The sequence below is a fragment of the Stenella coeruleoalba genome (genome assembly GCF_951394435.1).
Source record: "Stenella coeruleoalba genome assembly, chromosome: 1".
NCBI classification, from domain to species: Eukaryota; Metazoa; Chordata; class Mammalia; order Artiodactyla; family Delphinidae; genus Stenella; species Stenella coeruleoalba.
In genome coordinates this window covers 17,832,587-17,855,876 of record NC_137169.1, presented here as the reverse complement: position 1 = coordinate 17,855,876, position 23,290 = coordinate 17,832,587, and the positions used below count along the sequence as shown (strand labels likewise).

General features: G+C 41.6%; 1 protein-coding gene across 3 annotated transcripts in view; it reads left to right on the top strand.

Moving 5' to 3' along the window:
- The window catches only part of LUZP1 (leucine zipper protein 1), an 87,665-nt gene that overhangs the window by 4,819 nt on the left and 59,556 nt on the right, over positions 1–23,290 (top strand). Inside the window, exon 1 of one of the 3 annotated variants that reach the window (XM_079916902.1) lies at positions 1,759–1,833. The exons of 1 other annotated variant lie outside the window; for it this stretch is intronic. The gene's annotated coding sequence lies outside the window, so the exon portion shown is untranslated. Of the gene's footprint in view, positions 1–1,758; positions 1,834–23,290 lie in introns of those variants that run through there. One more of the 3 variants, XM_079916903.1, reaches the window with a different exon arrangement.

Genomic DNA, 23,290 nt, shown 5'->3' with positions numbered 1-23,290 from the left:
CTACTGAAGCCCATGCGCCTAGAGCCCTTGCTCCGCGGCAAGAGAAGCCACCGCAATGAGAAGCCTGCGTGCCACAAGGAAGAGTAGCCCCTGCTCGCTGCAACTAGAGAAAGCCCGCGCCCAGCAACGAAGACCCAACACAGCCAAAAATAAATAAATAAATAAAATTTAAAAAAAAAGAATGAAAATAAGAATGACAGGTACATTGTGGAAAACTGTGCCTGGTGCTTTCCACACAGTGTCTTATATAATTTTAAACCGAACACCACAAGGACTGTATTAATATGCTCATTTTACAGATGAGGAGAATGAGGCTCAAAGAGAGCTAGTACGGGCCAGAACACGGGTATATAATCCCAGGGTTTTCTGGCATCAGAACCTGAGCTCCACAAACATGTGTGGGCTCTGACCTCAAGGAAGTAAGGAAGTGCTAAGAAACAAAGGGGAGGTCAGTTTGACACAAGTTAAAATGTGTTCATGCCCACATGAGAGTTAACACAATGCCATGGGTATTAAGAGTAGGGAGGGCTTCCCTGGTGGCGCAGTGGTTGAGAGTCTGCCTGCCGATGCAGGGGACACGGGTTCGTGCCTTGGCCCGGGAAGATCCCACATGCCGCGGAGCGGCTGGGCTCGTGAGCCATGGCCGCTGAGCCTGCGCGTCCGGAGGCTGTGCTCCGCAGCGGGAGAGGCCACAACAGTGAGAGGCCCGCGTACCGCAAAAAAAAAAAAAAAAAAAAGATAAGGGTAGGGAGAGTAGGGAGAGTCAGCTTCTGGCTGGGAGAAACTAGGAAGAGTTGTAAACTGAGAAGAGACAGCAAGGGAAGAGCATGAGCAATGCGCAGATGTGGGAAAGCAGTGGGTGTGCTAGGGGAAGTTTGGATAAACTTTGTGTGTGTGTGTGTGTGTGTGTGTGTGTGTGTGTAAAGGTAGGAAGAGATCACACCAGGCCAGGCATTTGGCCTTTATTCCATAGGCAATAAGGAGCTTACACAAGAGATATCTCAAGAGACCAGCTATGCTGCTGCAGTCAAAGAGGAAGCAGCCCTCAGTGCATCTGGGTCTGGGCTTGTGAATGCAACCCTGTGTCAGTATGTGGGAGGGCATCTGAGGGGAGAGTGTCTAGAGCTGTGTTCTGTACCATGCTGGATCTGGGTCTTAGGCTGTCTTCAAAGGACCCCTCTCCCTTCTCTGGGCTCTAGGTACCTTGCACATAGTAGGTTCACAGGAAAATGTCATAGAATTATTGGTGGGCCCTTTGAAATCATCTGGTCATTGCCCCTTCCCATTTTAAAGAAGGCAAAAGGAGGGAACATAGATGGCAAAGGACTTATCTAGGATCACACATGGAATTAATAGCAGAGCTGGAGACTGGAACCCATGCCTCCTGAGTTCAAGCTGAGTTCCTTTTCCACACTTTGCTGAGTAATAGAAATAGTATTTTTTGAGAGATTACTCCATACTAGACCTTGGGCTAAATACCTTTACATGGATTATCTCATTTAATCCCACAATCCCCTGAGGGTGCCCCTTTTGAAAGCAGGACGTCTTGTCTTCCATTTCGATTTTCCACCGCGCGTAGCACAGGACCTGGGCACCTAGCTAATTAGGCGATAAAAACTTGGAAAAGTCCAAGTCCCGGGAAGGGGGAGAAGACAAAGGGGGAGGGACCGTCTATCAGCTCCGCCCCCACAAAGACCCCGCCTTCCAGGACGCTGACGTCACCTTCTGGCTCCGCCCCTCATTGTCAGTCTTGGGAGCCGGAGGAGGCGCCGGCCGCCGGGAGCCGAGCGCCGGAGCCCTTGGCGGGCGGGAGCGCGGGCCGTAGCCGCCGAGGTGAGGAGTCTGTGGGGAGGTGGCGGGAGCGCGGCGCGGGAGGCCGGGCGGGCGGGCGGAGAGAGGAGGGCGCCCGGAGGAGGAGGCCTGCCCCGCCAAGGGGTCGGGGTACCCAGTGGTGACCGGGCAGAACCGGCGGGCGCACCCCGGCGAGGGCTGGGGGGTTGTGGAGTTGAGGTGGGGGTAGAGTTTGAGCGGAATTTCGGAGAAGGAGCTCGGAAAGGGAGATCTTTGGAGAGAGACCTTGAGAATTCTTTTGGAGTTGGAGATTTTTCCTTTGAAGGGGGAGGGAAGGTTTTGAGAGACTTCTTGGTGGGAGCGAGAACCTGAGGAGAAATGTTAGAGGCCAAGAGCTGAGCAGAGGAGAGTTTTAGGGTCGAGTTTGGGAGTTGGGGGGTGGGGAGGCGCGCGGGGCCCGGTGGGGGCGGGGAGCGGTGCGGCCGGGCGGGGGGCCGGGACGCCGGGGAGGGGGCTGCGCGGGGCCCGTGGGCACCCGGGGAGGAAGGAAGTGATCTTACAGGAAGAGCCCGGGAGCTCCCGAGGAGGAGGAGGAGAGGTGGAGAAGGAGGAGGAGGAGGGAGGTTTGGGAGCGCTCAGGCTGGCGTGCGGGCCGGGCTGCGGGGCCCGGTGGCGGGGACGCGGGATGGGCGAGGAGGGGGTCCCGCCGCGGCCGCCGCAGCTGTCCGCCCGCAGCGCCAGCCCGTGTCCCGGCCGATGCTGGTCTCGCAGCCAGACCGCTGGGCCGGGAAGGAATTCGAGGCATTCGCTTTGTTTAAGTTGCCAGTAGACAGTCCTTAGGACTAATTAATGGTGGAATCTGCTGGGGGACGCGGGCGAGCCGGGCCGGGGCCGCCCCCGCCCGCAGCCGCGGTGAACTTTCCGCAGCGCGAGCGGCCCGCCTCCCTGCGCGCCCCCACCCTTGCCCGGGCGGGGAAAGAGCCATGGCTTCCCGGAGCGCTGGAATGAAGTGCGGTTTCTGGGGCCGGTGGCCTCGGGCTGCGAGGGCTGCTGAAGGGAACCCGGCGTCCCGGAGCGGCCGGGCTGGGGGTTCGGAGCCCGCTGTAGAGCTCCCTGGGGTGCCTGCGGTTTCTGTTAATAACCTTGGAGAAGGCTCTGCGAGCCGAGAAAGACCATCTTGCTTTGGAGCATCTGTTTCTTCGTCGCGTCAGTCCCTTTCCTAACACTGCAGAGCTTGTTGTGGCTTGTTTCGGAAATGCCGAGACCAGTGCTCACACTTGAGGGTGGGAGAGGGGAAGAGAATAGGCAGCCCCCACTTCAAAAAAAAAAAAAAAAATCCCTGCAGTGTGATCTCCGTAAAGCCCGAGAGACTGCAGATTCTCCGTCGCACCTTCACTGACTTGGATGACCTTGGGAAAGGAATTGTGCTTCTAGTGTTTAATCTGTCCATTAAGGAGAAAATACTCTCTGGACCTGCCTGCCTTTTTGGGGGTATTTTGAGAGGTGGGGTTTGTTCAGGGCGTTTTACGGACTGCTGCAGTTCTGGCCTAAGGAGTTGGACTGGTGTCAGAGCCTGGGGAATTCAGATCACCTATTAAGATTTTACTACCTAAGGTTAGGGAGGGAGGTGTTTGGATTTTAGGGGGATGTTTCCCTTCGGAGAATCTGTACGGTGTGTTCCAGACGGCTTTCTGTTACTTTGCGTGCAGCTTTGGCGGCATTCATGTGGTTAAATTGAATAACCCCCATAGAAAAAAATTCTTTTCTTGTTAGAAATAATTGTTTTGCTCAGAATTCCCCTTGGGGCAGATGAAGGTTTTGCTCAATTTACTCAGAAGAATTTTCCAGGTTTCTAAAATTAAATCACTTCTAAACATAGTAACTGAAGTTTGAAAAACTGGAAACGGTGGGATGGGAAGGGAGTTGATCTAGAGTGATGAACAAGGAGCAAATCCAGGTTCATTGTTGTCCTAATAGGGATTGTGATTACTAATAGGGATTGTGAATTAGCCTTGATTAATAGATATTTTCTTACTCTTAAATAATTTAAGACCAAGAAAGGGAACTAATATTGTTGAGTTGCCTACTCTGTGCCCAGTAATTGTGCTACATGGTATAGATCTCATATAGTCTTCACAACAATGCTGTGAGGTGGTAGTTGGCATCCCTGTTTCACAGATGAGCAAACTGAGGGTGACTTTCCTAAGTGTATGCATACAACTAGTAAGAAGTGGAGCTGGAATTCAAACCGAAGTCTGTTTCTAAGATCCACTCTGCATATTGGGTTGGGAGCCAGGAGGCCTAGTTTCCAGGCCTTTGACTCAGCCACTGGGTCACTATGGTTGCTAAAATGAGTCAATTAAGTCTGTTCCCCAATAATATTACCTTTTCTTCCAGCAATGTTATCAGTAAGCTTTTGATATATTCTAATTTTTTTGATAGAAAGACAGACATATAAGGCTGTGGTAGAGGTATGTTCTGTATGCTTAGGTGCTTAATTTTTTTCTTATGATGGAAGCATTTGTATTACAATAAAGAGCATAGAATTCATTTATGTAATGGAAGATGACGGATAGCTAATGGTCCTTCTGCTGTAGAGGGCATCATTAAGGAGACATTCATAATCAGAAATGGAACCATTTTTCATGGAACATGGCTTTTTGGGACAGTGTTAGTTTATGAGTAGAGCACACACATTTCATACAGGTAGGACCCAAGTAGTCAAGCTGAAAGATTTGGTATAAACTTTGATGCACATGATAGATGCTCAGTAAATATTGCTGGATGAATGAATGCATGCATTCTCTTTAAAAAAATCAGTTTTATTGAGGTATAATTTACATACGATAAGATTCACCAACCTGAAGTGTACAGTTTAATGAGGTTTGACAAATGCATACAGTTATGTGATCACAACTGCCCTCATTTGTTTAAACTGTGTGTTATCTCTTAGGTGTTGGTTAGCAGAGTGATCGTTGGGAATGCTGTGAAGTTTCTATGTTCAGAATCAATACTGGTGAGATCAGAGTGAATACTAGAGAGTCAGTGTGCCAACTTTGTAGGAAACAGGGAAACCTTAGGTATCTAATGGTGAGGTGCATGAGAAGAGTAAGAGAGGTAGAGATGAGGACACTTGTCAGATCAGCAGAAAGATAAATTCGTGAGGAACCGGGTTTTCATTACTTTTTAGGATAGGGGATACACTGTGGGGAAAATAAAAAATTACCCAAAGATTTATTAACAACTTGAATTTCTACTTTTGTTTCTTTTTTGAAATATTATCTCTTGTAATATAAAACTTAACATCTTTGGGGCTTCCCTGGTGGCGCAGTGGTTGAGAGTCCGCCTGCCGATGCAGGGGACATGCGTTCGTGCCCCGGTCCGGGAGGATCCCAGATGCCGCGGAGCGGCTGGGCCCGTGAGCCATGGCCGCTGAGCATGCGCGTCTGGAGCCTGTGCTCCGCCACGGGAGAGGCCACAACAGTGAGAGGCCCGCATACCGAAAAAAAACAAAAAAAAAAACTTAACATCTTTGGCTATACTTAAGAAGTGCTTTACACAATATGGTTGTTCAAATAATTCTTAAGGGTGGGGATGCTATAAAATGGTTAAAGGCTTTGCCCTTCCACCTATGACAGAATATCCTTAGTGTTAATCTCTAACTTGTTTTAGCTAATATTCCACAAAGGGAATACATTAGGTAGGAATTGTGTCTTGCTGGGAAAACATAGATTATTTTTTCCTTCTCATAATTTCTGAAGTCACTGAACCTGTCCCAGTCTGCTTCAGCTCAAGTCCCTGTCTTAGAAAATGCTTGAAACTACTGTATCTGACCTGCTAGAAGAAGCCCTAGTTTTATCTTTGACTCCTTGTTTTTCTTTTCTTTTCTTTTTTTTTTCTTTTTTTTTTCGCCGTGCCACGCGGCATGCAGGATCTTAGTTCCCCCATCAGGGACCAAAACCTGTGCCCCCTGCAATAGAAGCTCAGAGTCTTAACCACTGGACTGCCAGGGAAGTCCCTTTCTCGTTTTTCTTTATTCATTCTATTTTTATTGTTGACTCTTAGATAATCCTCTTCTCCCACTTATGAATCTTGAGAATGGAAACTCATCAACCATTGGCCCTCCATATACCATTAGGAAATGATAATTAAATTAAAATACCAGTCTACCAATTCAACATTTTGGGTGGTGATAGAGAGAAAATAACAACTATGAGGTAGTCATTATCCTCTTTATACATGAGGGAGCTGGGCTCAGAGCAGTTACTGTTGGAGCTGTGAGGGGCAGACCATTGGTTTCAGCTCAGATGTGATTGATGCTCAAGTTTAGGATCTTTGTGTTTCATTACACTGCTGTATTGGAGTTGGGGTGGCAAGGGAAGAGCTTGAAAATGCCATATTAAAATATAAGCTAAAAGATAACGAGCATGGCTCACCTTTTTAGGCATTGCTGTTTTCATCTATTCCTTTTTTAATTTCTAGAGATACCGTCTCACATTCAAAGGAATTTATAGCTCATCCTTTATTGTATAACTCCCTTTCTAGACCCAGCATTTATTCTTTATAAACATGGTACTTTATATTCACTGGCTGCTTGACTTATTTTATGAAAAATCTCCTCCTGTTTTATATGGATCTGAAAGCTTCCACCAGGTTAATATGTCAATCAAGTCCTTCCATATTTGCATGTGCTCCTCTGTTCCCATTTTATCTGGACAGACTAATATTTTTAAAACATATGTTACTAAAAACTTGCAAAAAATTAAAAAAATTATTACAACTTTCAATTGAAGTATATAATATTTATATGTAGAAAAGTACACATAAGTGTACAACTTGATGATTTTTTTCACAAACTGAATATACGCATGTAACCAGCACCCAGATCAAGAAACAGCATTGCCAGGACCTAGAAGCCCCTGTTGAGTTCCCTTCGGGTTCTCACTGCCTTTCCACCCACCCAGGGTAATCACCATCCTGACTTCTAACAGCATAGATCAGTTTTTGTACTTCTGTAAAAATGTTTGTAAAACATTTTTTCAAAAGTACAAAACATTGTAAAAACAATGTTTTTACAAACAGTTTTTGTACTTTTGTAAAAATGGAATCATACAGTATATACTCTTGGGTCTGGCTCCTTTTATTCAACAGTATGTGAGTACGCAGAAACTTTTAATGGTTTTCTTTGGGGCTTGGAATAAAATTAAAACTCTATCTTGGCCTATAATGCCTTGTATAACCTGGCCTGTATGTACCAATGTCATCTTATGTTAGTTTCACGGTCCATTATGCTTCATTCACCCTACCTGCTTATTTATTTTTAAACACAAGTCCTTTCCTACCTCAGGGCCTTTGTACATGTGGCGCTCTCTTTCTTGAATACTCTCTCCCCTGCTCTTTGGCTTCCTCCTTCAAGCTTCAGCTTATGATTCAGAGATACTTTCCCTCATCACTTTTTTTAAAAAAAATAAATTTATTTATTTATTTTTGGCTGCATTGGGTCTTCGTTGCTGAGCGTAGGCTTTCTCTAGTTGCTACTCTTTGTTGTGGTGCGTGGGCTTCTCATTGCGGTGGCTTCTCTTGTTGTGGAGCATGGGCTTTGGGAGCACAGGCTTAAGTAGTTGTGGCACGCGGGCTCAGTAGTTGTGGTGCACGGGCTTAGTTGCTCTAGCGGCATGTGGGATCTTCCCAGACCAGGGATCGAACCCGTGTCCCCTGCATTGGCAGGCTGATTCTTAACCACTGCGCCACCAGGGAAGTCCCTTTCCCTCATCATTTTATCTAGCTAATCCTTTCCTCTTATTCCCTATTACTGGCATCTGTTAACTCCCTTTATAACCCCTATTACAATTATAATGATATATCTGCTTGCCTGATTATTATCTGTCTTCCCAACTAGACTTCATGGGAACAGGGAACTCATCTGCTTTGTTCACCGGTGTGTACCTAGTACCTAACACAGTGAGTGACATGTAGTAGGTATTTAATAAATATTTACCGACCACATTCCCAATTCAGCACCTTTATTTCCATTATCTTCTGTCCTTTTCTTCTCTTATGCTATTTAATTATTTCATTTTTTCCATCCTTCAAGACTCAGCTCAATTCCCCATCTTTGAAGTCTGTCCTGACTTTGCAATAGTAAGTCTCTCTTCTCTAAAATTTTGTGACATTTATTGCCGGTACGCCTCATGTTCTTGGTTAAGTCACACTAGCATGTATCTTATGTGCTTAGTTGGGTCAGAAGCTTCTCACTTTCTCAAAAATTTTGCGGCTTGTTACGCTAGTGCCCCTCATGTTCTTGATTAACTTTATTAACTTGTATCTTAATTACCTAATTTTATCAGAAGCTTTTGGATTAGAAGCTAAGTTTGTCTTGGCTGGTACTCCCCTCAGTTACTTTCACTGAACTTTGCACATAGTAGGCTCTCGGTACAGTTTTAGATGATTGATCATAATGATGCTTATGTAAGTAATAATTTAATTTCTCAGGCTTATTAACATTTTAATTAGAATTCTGCTTAGTGTTTTCTCTAATCAAAAGACTGAGAGTGCCCCAACTGCTTCAGATGCTTAGGGTGTGAAAGTACAGGAGTCTAGACCTGCTGCAGATACTTCTGGAATCTGTCACTGGAAAAGAACTATGCACAGTTTCTTCTTGGAATGACGCTTAATCAAATGTTTGTCTAATGCTCTCAGATTGGAGCTATTAACTGAAATGAGATACTAGGTACTACCTCATTTGAATTACTCTGTTGAGTAACATTTTATTTTGATATCAACAATGAAAAATTTAAGCCGGTTAAATCTGCTTCAAGCTACCTTCTCTGACTTGCCAATAAGCTCTCTCAGTAGTTATTTTTTCTCTTTTATTAATGGTAGAAGAATGTATGTACTAATTTCGTATGTACTTACTTTGAGCCAATTTAAGTGCAAATTTGAATTAGTAGTAACTGGGTGGTTTAACTTAATACACATGTAACACAATTGAGTGATAAATGTAAACCCATTTTTTAAGAGATGCGTACTGTGTATTTTAAGTTTCTTTTTTTTTGGCCATGTGGATTGTGGGATCTTAGTTCCCCGACCAGGGATCACACCCGCGTCCCCTGCATTGGAAGGCGGATTCTTTACCACTGGACCACCAGGGAAGTTTCATGACTGCTTTTTAAAAACAAATATTAGAAGTTTACAAAATGAGTAGTTGTATATTTATTTTAGTGAGATTTCCAAACTGAAATATTTGGTATACTACTTTTGAACTTGTCTGTAGAGCGTATTTCATGTTCTTAATCCTGATAAGTGTTCATTTGGGGGGAGTTATATTTAACTTTTGGAGATAAGTCTGTGAATGAAGTGGGTAATCAACATTGTTTTTGGTCATAAATGAGATGTAATTCTAAAAGGTGGAGACTAGGATTTTTTTGTGTATGAGGCTTGTCTTTGAGACTCTTACAAATGGAGTTTCAAAAAGGTTTTGAGCCTTGGTGGCATTGTTGAAAGTGAGTCTTGCTTCCCAAGATGACTTGAATAACAGCACTCATTTTGAACCTCTATAAATAAAAATAATTGCTTGACTATAACTTGTTTAACTTGAATTATGATTGAATTGAAATTCTCTCTAATAAAGCATTATCTTGTATTAATATCAACATAGTTTTATTTGTAGCCTTTTAAAAATTCGTCCTTTTTTGTTGTCTAAAAAAGAAAGTTTTTAAAAAGGGGGAGAAAGGAACATTTTTAGTTTGCTGAGAGGCACATCTGTATGGGAACAGATTTGAAGTTAATTACAGTTAAAAGGTATTTTCCTTTCCCACTTACCAAGGCATTATTTGTATAGGTTTTCTGCAGAGGCTAAGGAGTTTAGATAGAAAAATGACAGTATTTTCCTGTTTCTAAGTGTAAAATCTCTGCTTTTATCCAGTTTCAAGCATTTAACTGGAAAAGTTAAATGCCAGACAAGGTAGTAGAAGTAATTTTTTGGCTCTTTAAATCCTGAAACAGCTTTATCATAAATGTGCTGTCTTTCTTATTACCTGGGGTAATTTATCTGGTTTAGGCCATCTGAGTGATTTATATCTAACATCAGTGAATAAACAGCTCGTTTAAGTCTTATATCAGTTCTTGAAAATTCTTCTAAGGATTCTTTCTTATTGAGGACTAATAATAAAACCTAACATTTATTGACTACGTGCCAGCCACTGTACTTAAGTGCTTTTTATGTCTTTATTTAATCTTTCTCTTAACAACCTTTTGGGGTAGATACTGTTAATTATCCCCATTTAACAGATGAAAAATCCTTAAGATATGAGCTCAGTTTGCCCACAGTCAACACAATTGGTGAATGCCAAGCTAGGACTTGACTCTGAGCTTGTTCTTGAAAATTACATTGCTCGAACCAGAACACAAAATGATTTTATGAACTGTGTGCATTTAAGGTCATTATTCCTTGAGTAAATGAGGTCAACATTGGCTTATGTTTCTTAGCATAGAAAGAATACCATTTTTAGGTCATGATAAATTTAAAGATATAGTAAATGTCTTTAAAATGGAATACTGTTACAGAATACACAGAAGCTGGTTGAGCATAGAAGATATTACAAATGTATTTATGCTGTTTGTGTAACAAAGTAATGGTCCCTGGTAGGTTTATATCAGGAATACCAGTTTTAATGCATTTTGCCACAGCTGTACTGGAGTGCAATATGAGATAGTCTTAATATAATTTGATAATATTATATACTTCCCAACATAAGCTAAATTTTTTTTTGGTAGGAACCTTGAGGACTGGCGATTATGTTAGACTTTTGTTTTAAGACTAGATCCCAAGACAGTTTGAAAGAGACTAGCAGGATCTTAAAGTAGCATGATGGAAAACTAGGTGGGTGGGTAGTGAGGCAGTTAATGGAACAGGGAGAAATAATAAGGTAACTGAGGGATAAAATTTCAGATCATAAAGAGAGGCAAGAGGAGTGGGATTTGAGCAGAAATATTAGAAGGTAGTGGTTGTTCACTAAATAGGTACAATCCACAGGGATGCAGAGAATCTTTAGGGAAGAGGAGTGGAGAGGAGACAAACACAGATTTTAGTTACATTTTTGGTCAGTTTCGCATCAAATTTAAAAGCCAGGAATTTGGGGACTTCCCTGGTGGCCCAGTGGTTAAGAATCCGCCTGCTAATGTAGGGGACACAGGTTTGATCCCTGGTGGGGGAAGATCCCACATGCCGTGGGGCGACTAAGCCCATGCACCACAACTACTGAGCCTGCACTCTAGAGCCTGCAAGCCACAACTACTGAGCCCACGTGCCACAACTACTGAAGCCCGCGTGCCCTAGAGCCTGTGTGCCGCAACTACTGAGGCTGCGCGTCTGGAGCCTGTGCTCCGCAACGGGAGAGGCTGCGATGGTGAGAGGCCCGTGCACCGCAGTGAAGAGTGGCCCCCGCTTGCCGCAACTGGAGAAAGCCCTCGCACAGAAACGAAGACCCAACACAGCAAAAATAAATAAATTAATTAATAAACACCTACCCCCAACATCTTCTAAAAAACAAAGCAGGAATTTTGTTAATTTTTTTCAGTTTACAGTACTTGTTATATATTTGATCCAGGCCTAATTAATGTGGAGAAAAGAAAAAGGCAAAAGAAGTGCAGTATATAGCCCTTGTTCTTAAAGAATTTAAAATTCTCAATGGGGAGACAGTACCTAGATTTTAAATAGTTCCATAACAGTCTTGGGCCATATATAAATGCCAAAATGGGGGATGTAGACTTGTGGTTCCAGAGCTTGGGTTTCATAAAACCAGTCATATTTCAAAAGAGGTTTTTGTTTTCCAAGTAAGGACATGAAAACGAAAAACAGTCTTTTCATCTAATACCACCATTTTGTAAAAGATGGAACATTTTATTTATTTTTATTTTTTTTAAATTGGGGTATATTTGTTTCACAATGATGTGTTAGTTTCTACCATACAGCAAAGTGGAGTTCCCTGTGGTATACAGCAGGTTCTCAAGAGCTATCTATTTTATACATATTAATTAGTGTATATATGTCAATCCTAATCTCCCAGTTCATCCCACCCCCCCTTTCCCCCTTTGGTGTCCATACGTTTGTTCTCTACGTCTTTGTCTCTATTTCTGCCTTGCAACAGGTTCACGTGTACCATTTTTCTAGATTCCACATATATGTGTTAACATACAATGCTTGTTTTTCTCTTTCTGACTTACTTCGCTCTGTATGACAGTCTCTAGGTCCATCCATGTCTCTACAAATGACCCAGTTTCATTCCTTTTTATGGCTGAGTAATATTCCATTGTTTATATGTACCACATCTTCTTTATCCATTCGCCTGTTGATGAACACCTAGGTTGCTTCTGTGACCTGGCTGTTGTAAATAGTGCTACAATGAACATTGGGGTGCATGTGTCTTTTTGAATTATGGTTTTCTCAGGGTATATGCCCAGCAGTGGGATTGCTGAGTCATATGGTAATTCTATTTTTAGTTTTTTTTTTTTTTTTTGCGGTACGCGGGCCTCTCACTGTTGTGGCCTCTCCCGTTGCGGAGCACAGGCTCCGGACGCGCAGGCTCAGCAGCCATGGCTTACGGGCCCAGCCGCTCCGCGGCATGTGGGATCCTCCCGGACTGGGGCACGAACCCATGTCCCCTGCATCAGCAGGCGGACTCTCAACCACTGCGCCACCAGGGAAGCCCCTATTTTTAGTTTTTTAAGGAACCTCTATACTGTTCTTCATAGTGGCTCTATCAATTTACAGTCCCACCAACAGTGCAAGAGGGTTAAAGATGGAACATTTTAAAACAGAGAAACGAAAGGGCATCATCTCAGATGAAAGGAGTTTTTTATACTGAATAATTCAGCCTTATGAAAAGTTTACTTAAGTTTTTTTTTTTTTTTTTTTAATTTTTATTTATTTATTTTTGCGGTACGGGGGCCTTTCACTGTTGTGGCCTCTCCCGTTGCGGAGCACAGGCTCCGGATGCGCAGGCTCAGCGGCCATGGCTCACGGGCCCAGCCGCTCCGCGGCATGTGGGATCTTCCCGGTCCGGGGCACGAACGCATGTCCCCTGCATCGGCAGGCGGACTCTCAACCACTGCACCACCAAGGAAGCCCCTTAAGTTTTTTTTTGTGTATGTGAAAATGCCATTGAATCTATGGTACAATGGTGACTGCTCTAGGAGGTCTGTTGTTATGCTGTTAATTTATGTCAAAATGACAGATCATAGTTTACTGAGATTAGTCTGGGCTGAAGTGACCTGTGAGGGCTTCATGGAGGCAGTTAGACTAGAGTTTACAGTGATGGATGGATAGGATTTGAATAGGTGGAAAGGAAGGGGATAGTTTTCCAGGCCTGGGCAGAGCAAGAGAAAAGATACTGAGATTGGAACAAACTTGTATTATTGATTGGACCTGAGAATACTTGTCTGATCCTATAATAGAGTTAGATTATGGACTAGGAGGAGATAAGATCAGTGAGGTAATGCTCAGTCAGATTATGAACAGTCTTGAAAGTTATACAGAGGAATTTGGACTTGATCTTGCCAACATTTGGGAATCATTGAAGGATTATAAATAGGGACATAACTTGATAAACTTGGAACTTGTAGAGTGATTAATCAGGAGATATTATGTAGATTATTAGAAAGGAGGCCAGTTAAGAATTGTCATAGAGGGGGCTTCCTTGGTGGTGCAGTGGTTAAGAATCCTCCTGCCAATGCAGTGGACATGAGTTCGAGCCCTGGTCCGGGAAGATAACACATGCCGCAGAGCAGCTAAGCCCATGCGCCACAACTACAGAGCCTGTGCTCTAGAGCCTGTGAGCCACAACTACTGGGCCCGCGTGCTGCAACTACTGAAGCCTGCGCGCCTAGAGCCTGTGCTCCGCAGCAAGAGAAGCCACCACAGTGAGAAGCCTGCACACCACGACGAAGCATAGCCCCCGCTTGCTGCAACTAGAGAAAGCCCACGTGTAGCAATGAAAGACCCAATGCAGCCAAAAAAAAAAAAAAAGAATTGTAGAAATTCAGGTGTGAACACTATTGAGACCTGAATTTAGGGAGTAAAAAAAAGAGGATATGTTGGAGAGAAGATTTGAAGAAGGAAGAGATAGGACTTGATGATGTAGAGAAAGAAAGAAATGATAACTCTAAGATTATAGGAGTGGTAAAACTGAGGAGCATTTGTGATGTTAGTTAACTGAAGTTGGGAAAAGGAGAAAGACATAGGCTTTTGCCTTGAATTCTCTGCTAACTACTTTACATCCATGTGTTTTTACAATTCCATTTATTTGAGATATGTTGAGAGTCTCTAATGTTGCCCTGGGATTGAATTGGAAGTTAAAAGATTTCCTCTATTTTGGAAGTAGTGCTTATTTGGAAAAAAAAAAAAGTATGTTTCAAACCACTAAGTTCGTAGTTATGGAAATTATACCCCAATAAAAAACATCATCATTAGTTAGATTATCAAGTGCAACAGAATTTTTGGAATGCTTTTTTTACTCTAGGTTTTTTAAAACAGAATTTGTCCTATGTAAATTAACAGCAGTGTAGCAATAAACTGGTTCACCTTGGATGGCTTAGTTTATAATATTAGTTAAAATAGTCTTTGAATTTCTGTTACTGCAGCATGTTTTAGTAGAATATATTACCTGCCATTTCTTTAGCATCTGCTCTGTATCACATACCTGATGTCTGTTAACTCTTTAATCTTGACAACTACTTCATGAAATACGTACTATTATTCCTACTTTATAGATGAGGAAATTGAAGCTCATAGGGGCTTAAGAAATATCCCTGGGGGACTGGTAGAGTTAGGACTCTAGAGTACCATGACACAAAACTTGTGTTCTTTATACTACTCTGTGTTTGGGTTAGACCTCGTAAGAATAGGAATGAAGTGTGGGTCAGTTGAGATAATTGATTAGGCAGTAATTCAAATCAGTGAAGTGCTACCCAAATTTAACTGGTGTTATCTATCCTTTTCCATCCTGTCTGGGTAGGTGGGGGTGGGGTGGAGTCAGCTTAAAAGACCAAATAGGATCTGTAGCCCTAGTTCTAGTCAATTACATTCACTTATGTTTTGGATAATGTCTCTCTTATGCTTTTGTAGAGCGCTCAACAAATCCTTATTAAAAACAAATGTTTGATTCAGAAAACAAAAAAATCCCCAATTTTGACACAGTTCAGCTAATTGCTAATCTTGGCAAATGAAATTAAAGGAGGTTTCAGGGTCCAGCTTCTGGGAAAGTGGGACTGCAGATCATTCTACTTGAAACTGTAGTTAGTACTGGAGACTCACTGTCAATGATACTTAGCAATTTTTTGTTCTGTTCCTCTCTCTTCATTCGTCTATCATCTGCAGCCATAAAATTCTTTAGCTTACTCTTCATGTTTGCCATTGATAATTACTTCAAAGTTCTATTTTTACTATCTCCTCAACATTATAAATCTAAGCCCCATCCCTTTCCGCCTCATTCCTTTACCAGCTGCTTCTACTGGGTCTGGTAGAACCTGTGCACAAATGTGAGTCGAGTCCTAGGTTTTTAATCTTTTCTCCCAATATTTCCTCCATCTCTTAACCTATAACTGAAAACAACTCTTCTCTCTAATGAATACTGTTATTCGTGTTTTTGCTGGTTGAATACTCTTTGACTCCTTGGACAGCGGGAATCAATCAGTGTACGTTTTTCTGATTCTTTTTTTTTTTTTTTTTTTGCGGTACGTGGGCCTCTCACTGTTGTGGCCTCTCCCGTTGAGGAGCACAGGCCCCGGATGCGCAGGCTCAGTGGCCGTGGCTCATGGGCCCAGCCGCTCCGCGGCGTGTGGGATCCTCCCGGACGGGGGCACGAACCTGTGTCCCCTGCATTGGCAGGCGGACTCTCAACCACTGCGCCACCAGGGAAGCCCATGCCTTAATCTCTTAATCCCTAATCTCTCTGCAGTATTTAAGCTATTGATCATCTTCCTCCTTGAAGCTCTGTTCTTTGATTAGGAGTTAAAAATGTGTGTGTTTGGCTCCATCTAGCCTAGTAAGGCCATTTTGCCTGGAACTTGGCTTGTTGTTGGACTCTGGTGTTCATCTTGTAGCCTGTACTGACTAGCAGGGAAGGGGTAGAACAGATTGGCACTGTGCGTTTTATAGGGCTCTGTACCCCTGTGGACTTCTAAGAAAATAATTGATTTGACTTGCCAGTCTTCCTTTTCTTTCTCTTTTCTCTCTCCCTGATCCTTCTGTGGCTTGTGTGTAAAATGGATTCTAGTCTTGACTCTGGTTAAATACTTACAATACCTAAAACCAAACATGTCCTTTTTAGAGCACACTTGTGGAAAGAGTGATATGAGTTGAGTTCTTTGGTAAACTCATGTGAGATTTGAAATGCTCCAAAAAATTTGGGAAACTTTAATGAACATCAATAAGTGACCTTAATGAGAAAAATTTTATGTCTTCTCTCTTATTTCGGTTTGATTTGCACGGAAAGTTATTTCTGAAAAAACAGATCGGCTTCTATCACAACAAAAGTAACTAGACTGAGAATCTCAATATAATAGAATTTCTAAGTCCTACTTATTTTCAGGAGTATTTGCTATAGTAACACTGCGCTGTGACAGTTGCCTGGAGTTTATTAGGATTTTGACCTGAGTTTGCCAAGACAGTTTCAGAAAGTTACAGAGATGGCTGGGAAGGCATAGCATGAGCAAATGTGGGTTAGCCTAATACAAATGCAGTAGAGCAAATTTTTGAAATGACATGATTTTTTGAGAAGGAAGCAGTACTGAGTAATGCCACTTTTTTTGTTGTTTTGTCTTGTGCTGTGTTAAATGAACGTTGAAGCCTTGCATCCTGAATTTTTTTTAATCCTTAGAAGTTTTGAGTCATTCTCTGTCCTCTGTCAGGAAATGGAATTATTCAGCCTAGAGAGATGATAAAGAGCTTTGGACTGGGTCTGGAGGTTCTGGTTGAGTCTTTGTCATTACCTAGCTATACAAATTTGAGCAAGTTACTTTACAGTTTGGACTTCAGATTTGTCAAATGAGAAGGTGGAGTAATTCATTTCTAAGAAGACACTACCATTTTAATTTGAGGGGTTTTGCAATGTGTCATTTGACATGTAAGAAATACAATGTAGCTTGTATTCTTTGTGGTAGGTATTGTCGCTGTTTTACACGAGGACACTGAGGCACAGTTAAGTAACTTGTCTGTGCTCCTATTAAAAGTGACATATTGTCTGTGACTCCAGCTCTTCTGTCCCACATAAGTGTATCTGTTACATGTTAATCTCAGAATGCGTACAAATGATGGCATATGGTGGTGGGAACAAAGTAGAATTCAAACATTTGTTGAATGTTTGACTAGGTTATTTATTGTGTTGCTTCCTTAAGCCATGTGCTGTTAATATCCTAACATAATTTTCATTACACATTACATTAGTATAGAAATATATACTCACAATTATTAACCAATATGCCTGGGTTTGAATTTCAGCTCTACCATATATTTGTGTAAACTTGGAAAGAAACTCTACCTCTTTGTGCCTCAGTTTACTTATCTGAAAAATGAGGTTAATTGTATCTGCCTCATGGCGTTGTGAGAAATAAAGGAGTTCACACGAAGGATTTAGACTGACACGGAGTAAACATATAATCAGTGCTAGCTATTGTTATTATATTATGCTTTTAACTTTTCCAAGTACTTTAAATAACATTTCCTTCAAGTAACATTCCTATGAGGAAAATAAGGCCTGGAGTTAGCATATTTAGTCCCATTTTACAAAGAAGAAATCCATGAAGAAACTTGTGTAAGGATACCAGAACAAAATTAAATGGAATAAAATTTAAAAGATTATCAAACCCCAATCTGAAAGAGAAAAAAAATGGTTTGGGATGAGTGTCATAATAGTCACCTCTCTTACAGAAGGAGGACAAACCTGAGGTGTTTGGAATGAGAAGGAAAATCATACCCCGCTACTCTTTTCTTCTGGTCCTTGATTCTCTTCCTGCTGTTAGAAGGGAGCTGGGGAGGATGTTGCTGCGTCATTCCTGTGTCCTAGTCTAGCCATCTAGCAAGCTGAGAAACAGCATTTGAAGGGTATTGGATTTGCTGCGAACTGAGAAAAGAGCTTACCTTTTCTATGTTGGAAAACAAGGTAAAATGAGTGGGAGACGGGAGTTACCAGCGTGAGCTGTTGCTGTCGTGTGAGTAGTTTTCACGGATTTAACTCTTGAACTGCTTCAACTTAATACCACATCCCACTCTTGTCCTGTGTCAGTTTCCTGCACTTGTTTAGATCTAAGTGCTTCTCTCTCTCTCTCTCTCTCTCTCTCTCTCTCTGTGTGTGTGTGTGTGTGTGTGTGTGTGTGTGTGTGTGTGTTTTCTTCCCTTGCACAGCTTGTTATCTCTTAGCTGTCAGCACCTGATTTTGCTGCAGTATGTACTGCATGATCTCTGCATTGCTGTAACCAGATCGTGGTCAGACTTGTCCTTTCCATCTTTTTGATGAAAAGATTTCTTTGCATCTCTCTCCCTCAGGGGTCTGCTGTAGTGTGCTGTAGCTTTGGAGGCTCTTCCCTACCCCTTGGAAAAATCTGAAGACAAAAGAATTTTTGAGAAGTCATCTTGTTTGGGGGTGTCTCTTGGCTAGGATTTCTCCTGTTAGCCTTCCCTTAGGTCTAATACATAGAAACGGTGTCTTCAGCAGATGTATATTGTGCCTGTTCATGTAAGAGACCACTATTCGTAGTCACAGGAAATGCAGAGTATAAACATTGAAGGATATTGAATTAGACTGAATAATGATTAGGGATAGATGAAGCAATATGTCTAGTAGTAGAAAACTTTAGGATCATGCAGGCCTGGGCTTAATTCCCAGTTCTGCCTTTTATTGCCAGTATGATCCTGGGCAAATTGCTTAAATTCCCCGAATCTCAGTTTTCCCATCTACAGAATAGACGTACTAATAATACCTGGTTCTTAGGGTTGTTTTAAGGATTAATTGAGAGAATGAATTTATGACACTGAACAGAATGCATAGGTATAGTCCTGTGAGCTGTTACTAACCTTTCTGAAGTTGAGTTCCTTGTTAAAATTGGTATTAGTACTTAGCTCAGGTATGTTGTAAAGATTAAATGAGGATAGAAAGATATCTGGCACATAAATTTTACATGTGCAAGAAACATCTGAGGCAACTGAAATACTACAGGCAGTATTTCTTTTGAAGAAACAAATTAAAATGCTGCCCAGGTCATACCAACACCAGCACCTAGACAGTGCTACTTTAGCGGTCTATCTAGGTTACTCTTGCTGTCCTGAGCTAAATATGTGCATTTCTAATTGTATTTTGCCTTTGATTCATTGTTTTCTCAGTTTATCTCAGAGTCCAGTCCCTTCAGTTTTATACATACTCATATTCTACTCATTCTCAAAGATAAGCTTAAGTTTCACCATGAAGCTCTTTTAGATCACTCCAGAGAAATTATTTGTCCCACTTCTAAATGCCATTATGACACAGCTTGGACCGATATGTATAGCATTTTTGCTCCCATTATCTGCCTGGAGATAATCTAGTTTAGACATCTTCTATGAAACCTTTCCTGACTCCATAATAAATCATCTTCTGTACTTTGTACACCTTTTGTTATGGATGTATCACATTGTGTTATAATTGTTTACCTTTGTATACTTATAATCTTATGAATATCATAAGAACAGAGTATCTCTGAATTCCCACTTTGTAGCATATGCCTTGCTCAATAAATATTGAGACTGATGCACTAACCTTGTGTTGATATTTTTCTTTTTCCAACCCGAGAGGGAAGGAGTGGGAAGTTCACTTTGGTGTCTCTCTGTGTGTTTTAAAACAACACAAACAAAAATATGTATTATGTAATTCACATACTATAAGATTCACAATTTGAAGTTGTGCAATTCACTTTTTTAAAAAGTATATTTACAGGGTTTGTGCAGTCATCATCACTATCTAATTTCAGAACATTTTCATCACCCCACAAAGAAACCCCATGCCCATTAGCAGTCACTGTCTATTCTCCCCTACCTCCAGTCTCTGGCAACCATAATCTGCTTTATATCTCTATGGATTTATCTCTTCTGGACATTTCATACAAATGAAATCACACCATATGTAGACTTTTTTGTCTGGCTTCTCACTTACCACAGTGTTTTCAAGATTCATCCGTATTATGGCATGTATCAGTGCTTCATTCATTTTTAGAGCTCAATAGTATCCCATTGTATGAATATACCATATTTTGTTTATCTGTTCATCAGTTAATAGACATTTGGGTTGTTTTAATTTTTGGCTATTATGAATAAAGATTGCTGTACAAGTTTTTGTATGGATATAAGTTTTCTCTTCATTATATACCTAGAATAGAATTGCTGGATCATATGATAAATGTGGTTAACTTTTTGCAGAGCTACCAAATTTTTGTTCACAGCACCTGCACCATTTTGCATTCCCACAAACAAGGGGAATGCAAAATGTACAAGGGCTCCAGTTTCTCCACATTCTCGCAATACTTGTTATTGTGCTTCTTTTTGATTATAGCTATAATGATGGGTGTGAAGTGGTATCTCATGGTTTTGATTTGCACTTCCCTAATGACTAATGATGTTGGAGCATCGTTTCATGTGCTTATTGGCCATTTTGTATATCTTCTTTGGAGCAATGCTTGTGCAAATCCTTTGCAATTTTTTCCCCCCCCCGCGGTACACAGGCCTCTCACCTTTGTGACCTCTCCTGTTGCGGAGCACAGGCTCCGGATGCGCAGGCTTAGCGGCCATGGCTCACGGGCCCAGCAGCTCCGCGAGATCCTCCCGGACCAGGGCACGAACCCGCGTCCCCTGCATCGGCAGGCGGACTCTCAACCACTGCGCCACCAGGGAAGCCCCTTTGCCAATTTTTTAATAGGTTGTCTTTTTTTTCTTTTTTCTTTTTTTTTTTGGCCACCCTGCACGGCTTGTGGGATTTTAGTTCCCCAACCAGGGACTGAACCCAGGCCCTTGGCAGTGAGAGCGCCGAGTCCTAACCACTGGACTGCCAGGGAATTCCAATAGGTTGTCTTTCAATTGTTGAATTATAAGAGTTCTTTCTATATTTTGGATACTAGTCTCTTATCAGACATATGATTTGCAAATATTTTTTGTGAGTTTTTGGACCTATTTGCCTAGAATTCGTTGCCCACCTCAATACATATATATGATATAGTAGAACTAGAGGTCCTGAAAGAGCATATATTGATTGAAGTGATTGCTATACTACAGGTAGCACTGCAGTTAGGCAGTTCTAGAAGTCTTGGGTTACAGGAAAGGTAGCGAACATTTGCCTGGGAACTGGGGAATTTTGGGTTTTCATCCTAGCATTGCCACACCCAGGTAGTATGAGCTTGAGCATATCATGTAATTTTTCAGGGTCTCAGTTTTCTCTTCTGTAAAGTGATTTGGACTAGATAGTCTTTAAGGTCACCACTAAAGTTGTTTGAGTTGGTAAGTTCCTTGTGGGCAACATGTATCCTTTTTTTAAAAAATTTTTTATTTTATATTGGAGAATAGTTGATTAGCAGTGTTATGTAGTTTCAGGTGTACAGCAAAGTGATTCAGTTATGCATATACATGTATCTATTGTTTTTCAAATTCTTTCCCTATTTAGGTTGTTACATAATACTGAGTAGAGTTCCCTGTGCTGTACAGTAGGTCCTTGTTGGTTATCTATTTTTATATTTATTGAAATATAGTTGATTTACAGTGCTGTGCCAATCTCTGCTGTACAGCAAAGTGACTCAGTTATACACAGATAGACATTCTTTTTTTACATTCATTTCCATTATGGTTTATCACAAGATATTGAGTGTAGTGCCCTGTGCTGTACGTTAGGACCTTGTTGGGGGCACATGCATTATAAGTCAGATTATACTCCATCTCACTTGTTCCTAAAAAGATCTACATTTTTTTACTCCCTTCTCCCATGGTTTGTTTTTTTATTTTATTTTATTTTTTAATTTGTTTTTTGGCTTCACCACACGGCATGTGGGATCTTAGTTCCCCAACCAAGGATCGAACTCGCGCCCTCTGTGTTGGAAGTGCGGGTCTTAACCACTGGACCGCCAGGGAAGTCCCCATGTTTTGTGTTTTTACTGTCATATTTTATATTTTCATGTTTATCCCTTCACTGTTTATTGTGGTAATAGTTGCTTCCTGCCAGTTTCCAGTTTGTTTTCAGTGAGACTTGCTCCACATGTGGGTGTACTTTTGATGTTTTCATTGGGGGAGGTGAGCCTCCTACTCCATCAAGTTGATCTCCCCTCTATCTTATTTGTTAACACAGAACCCTTCTGCATGCTCTTACCTTTGGGGGAAAACTTTGTGGGTTTTTTTTTCTCTTTGATCAAGGACCCTCTTCTTTTTTTTTTTTTTCATAATGACAGAAAGGTTTTTTTTTTTTTCTTTTATTTTCAAACTCAGATTGGGACTTGAACCCACAGGCTGACATTCAAACCCACTGTCTTTTTTTTGTTGTTTCTTTAACATTTATTTATTTATTTATTTTTTGGCTGTATTGGGTCTTCGTTTCTGTGCGAGGGCTTTCTCTAGTTGCGGCAAGCGGGGGCCACTCTTCATTGCGGTGCGCGGGCCTCTCACTATCGTGGCCTCTCTTGTTGCGGAGCACAGGCTCCAGATGCGCAGGCTCAGTAGCTGTGGCTCACGGGCCTAGTTGCTCTGCGGCATGTGGGATCTTCCCAGACCAGGGCTCGAACCCGTGTCCGCTGCATTGGCAGGCAGATTCTCAACCACTGCGCCACCAGGGAAGCCCTTTTTTTTTTTTTTTAAACTAGTCATAATTAATTCTGACCACCTCCAGTCGTATTAATAAACCTGGGTTTTGTTAAAGAATTTATAGCTTAAAAGAGACCTTCAGAGATCTTTTAATCCAGTGTTCTCTATAACAGATGAATTAGAGGTTCAAAAAAGTTAGGTTCATGGATTTAATGTCCCATTTGCTGGGTATTTACTATGATCCTGGCTCAGGCTGTGTAACTAGTTAGTGGCAGAATTGAGAAGAGAATTGAGGTGTAGTATCAGGAATTTGCTAGTGTTTCAACTAAGGGCAACAATAATTTGTCTCCGAATTCTGATTCCTAACTAATTTGTAGCCTCAAGTAGAACTAGCATATTTGTTACATACTTTAGGTGTAAATGGACGCATAGTTTTAATTTTTAATCATCTTTCCTTCCTTTAAGGGCCTGTTTTCAGCCTTAGAGAGTTACTTATGGCTCTAAGGTCTTGAAGTGGCTACCTGTGATTTATTATAACAATTCCAATCCAAGACCACTGGTTACAATTTCCCAAGCTATGTTCTTTCTGGTACTTTGACTCCTGATGAAAATGATTTTATATTGGCACTGTGCCTCTTCCTAACCACCTGTTCCTGTTAATGTGATTTTTCCAAATCTTCAATGGAATATGCAACTACA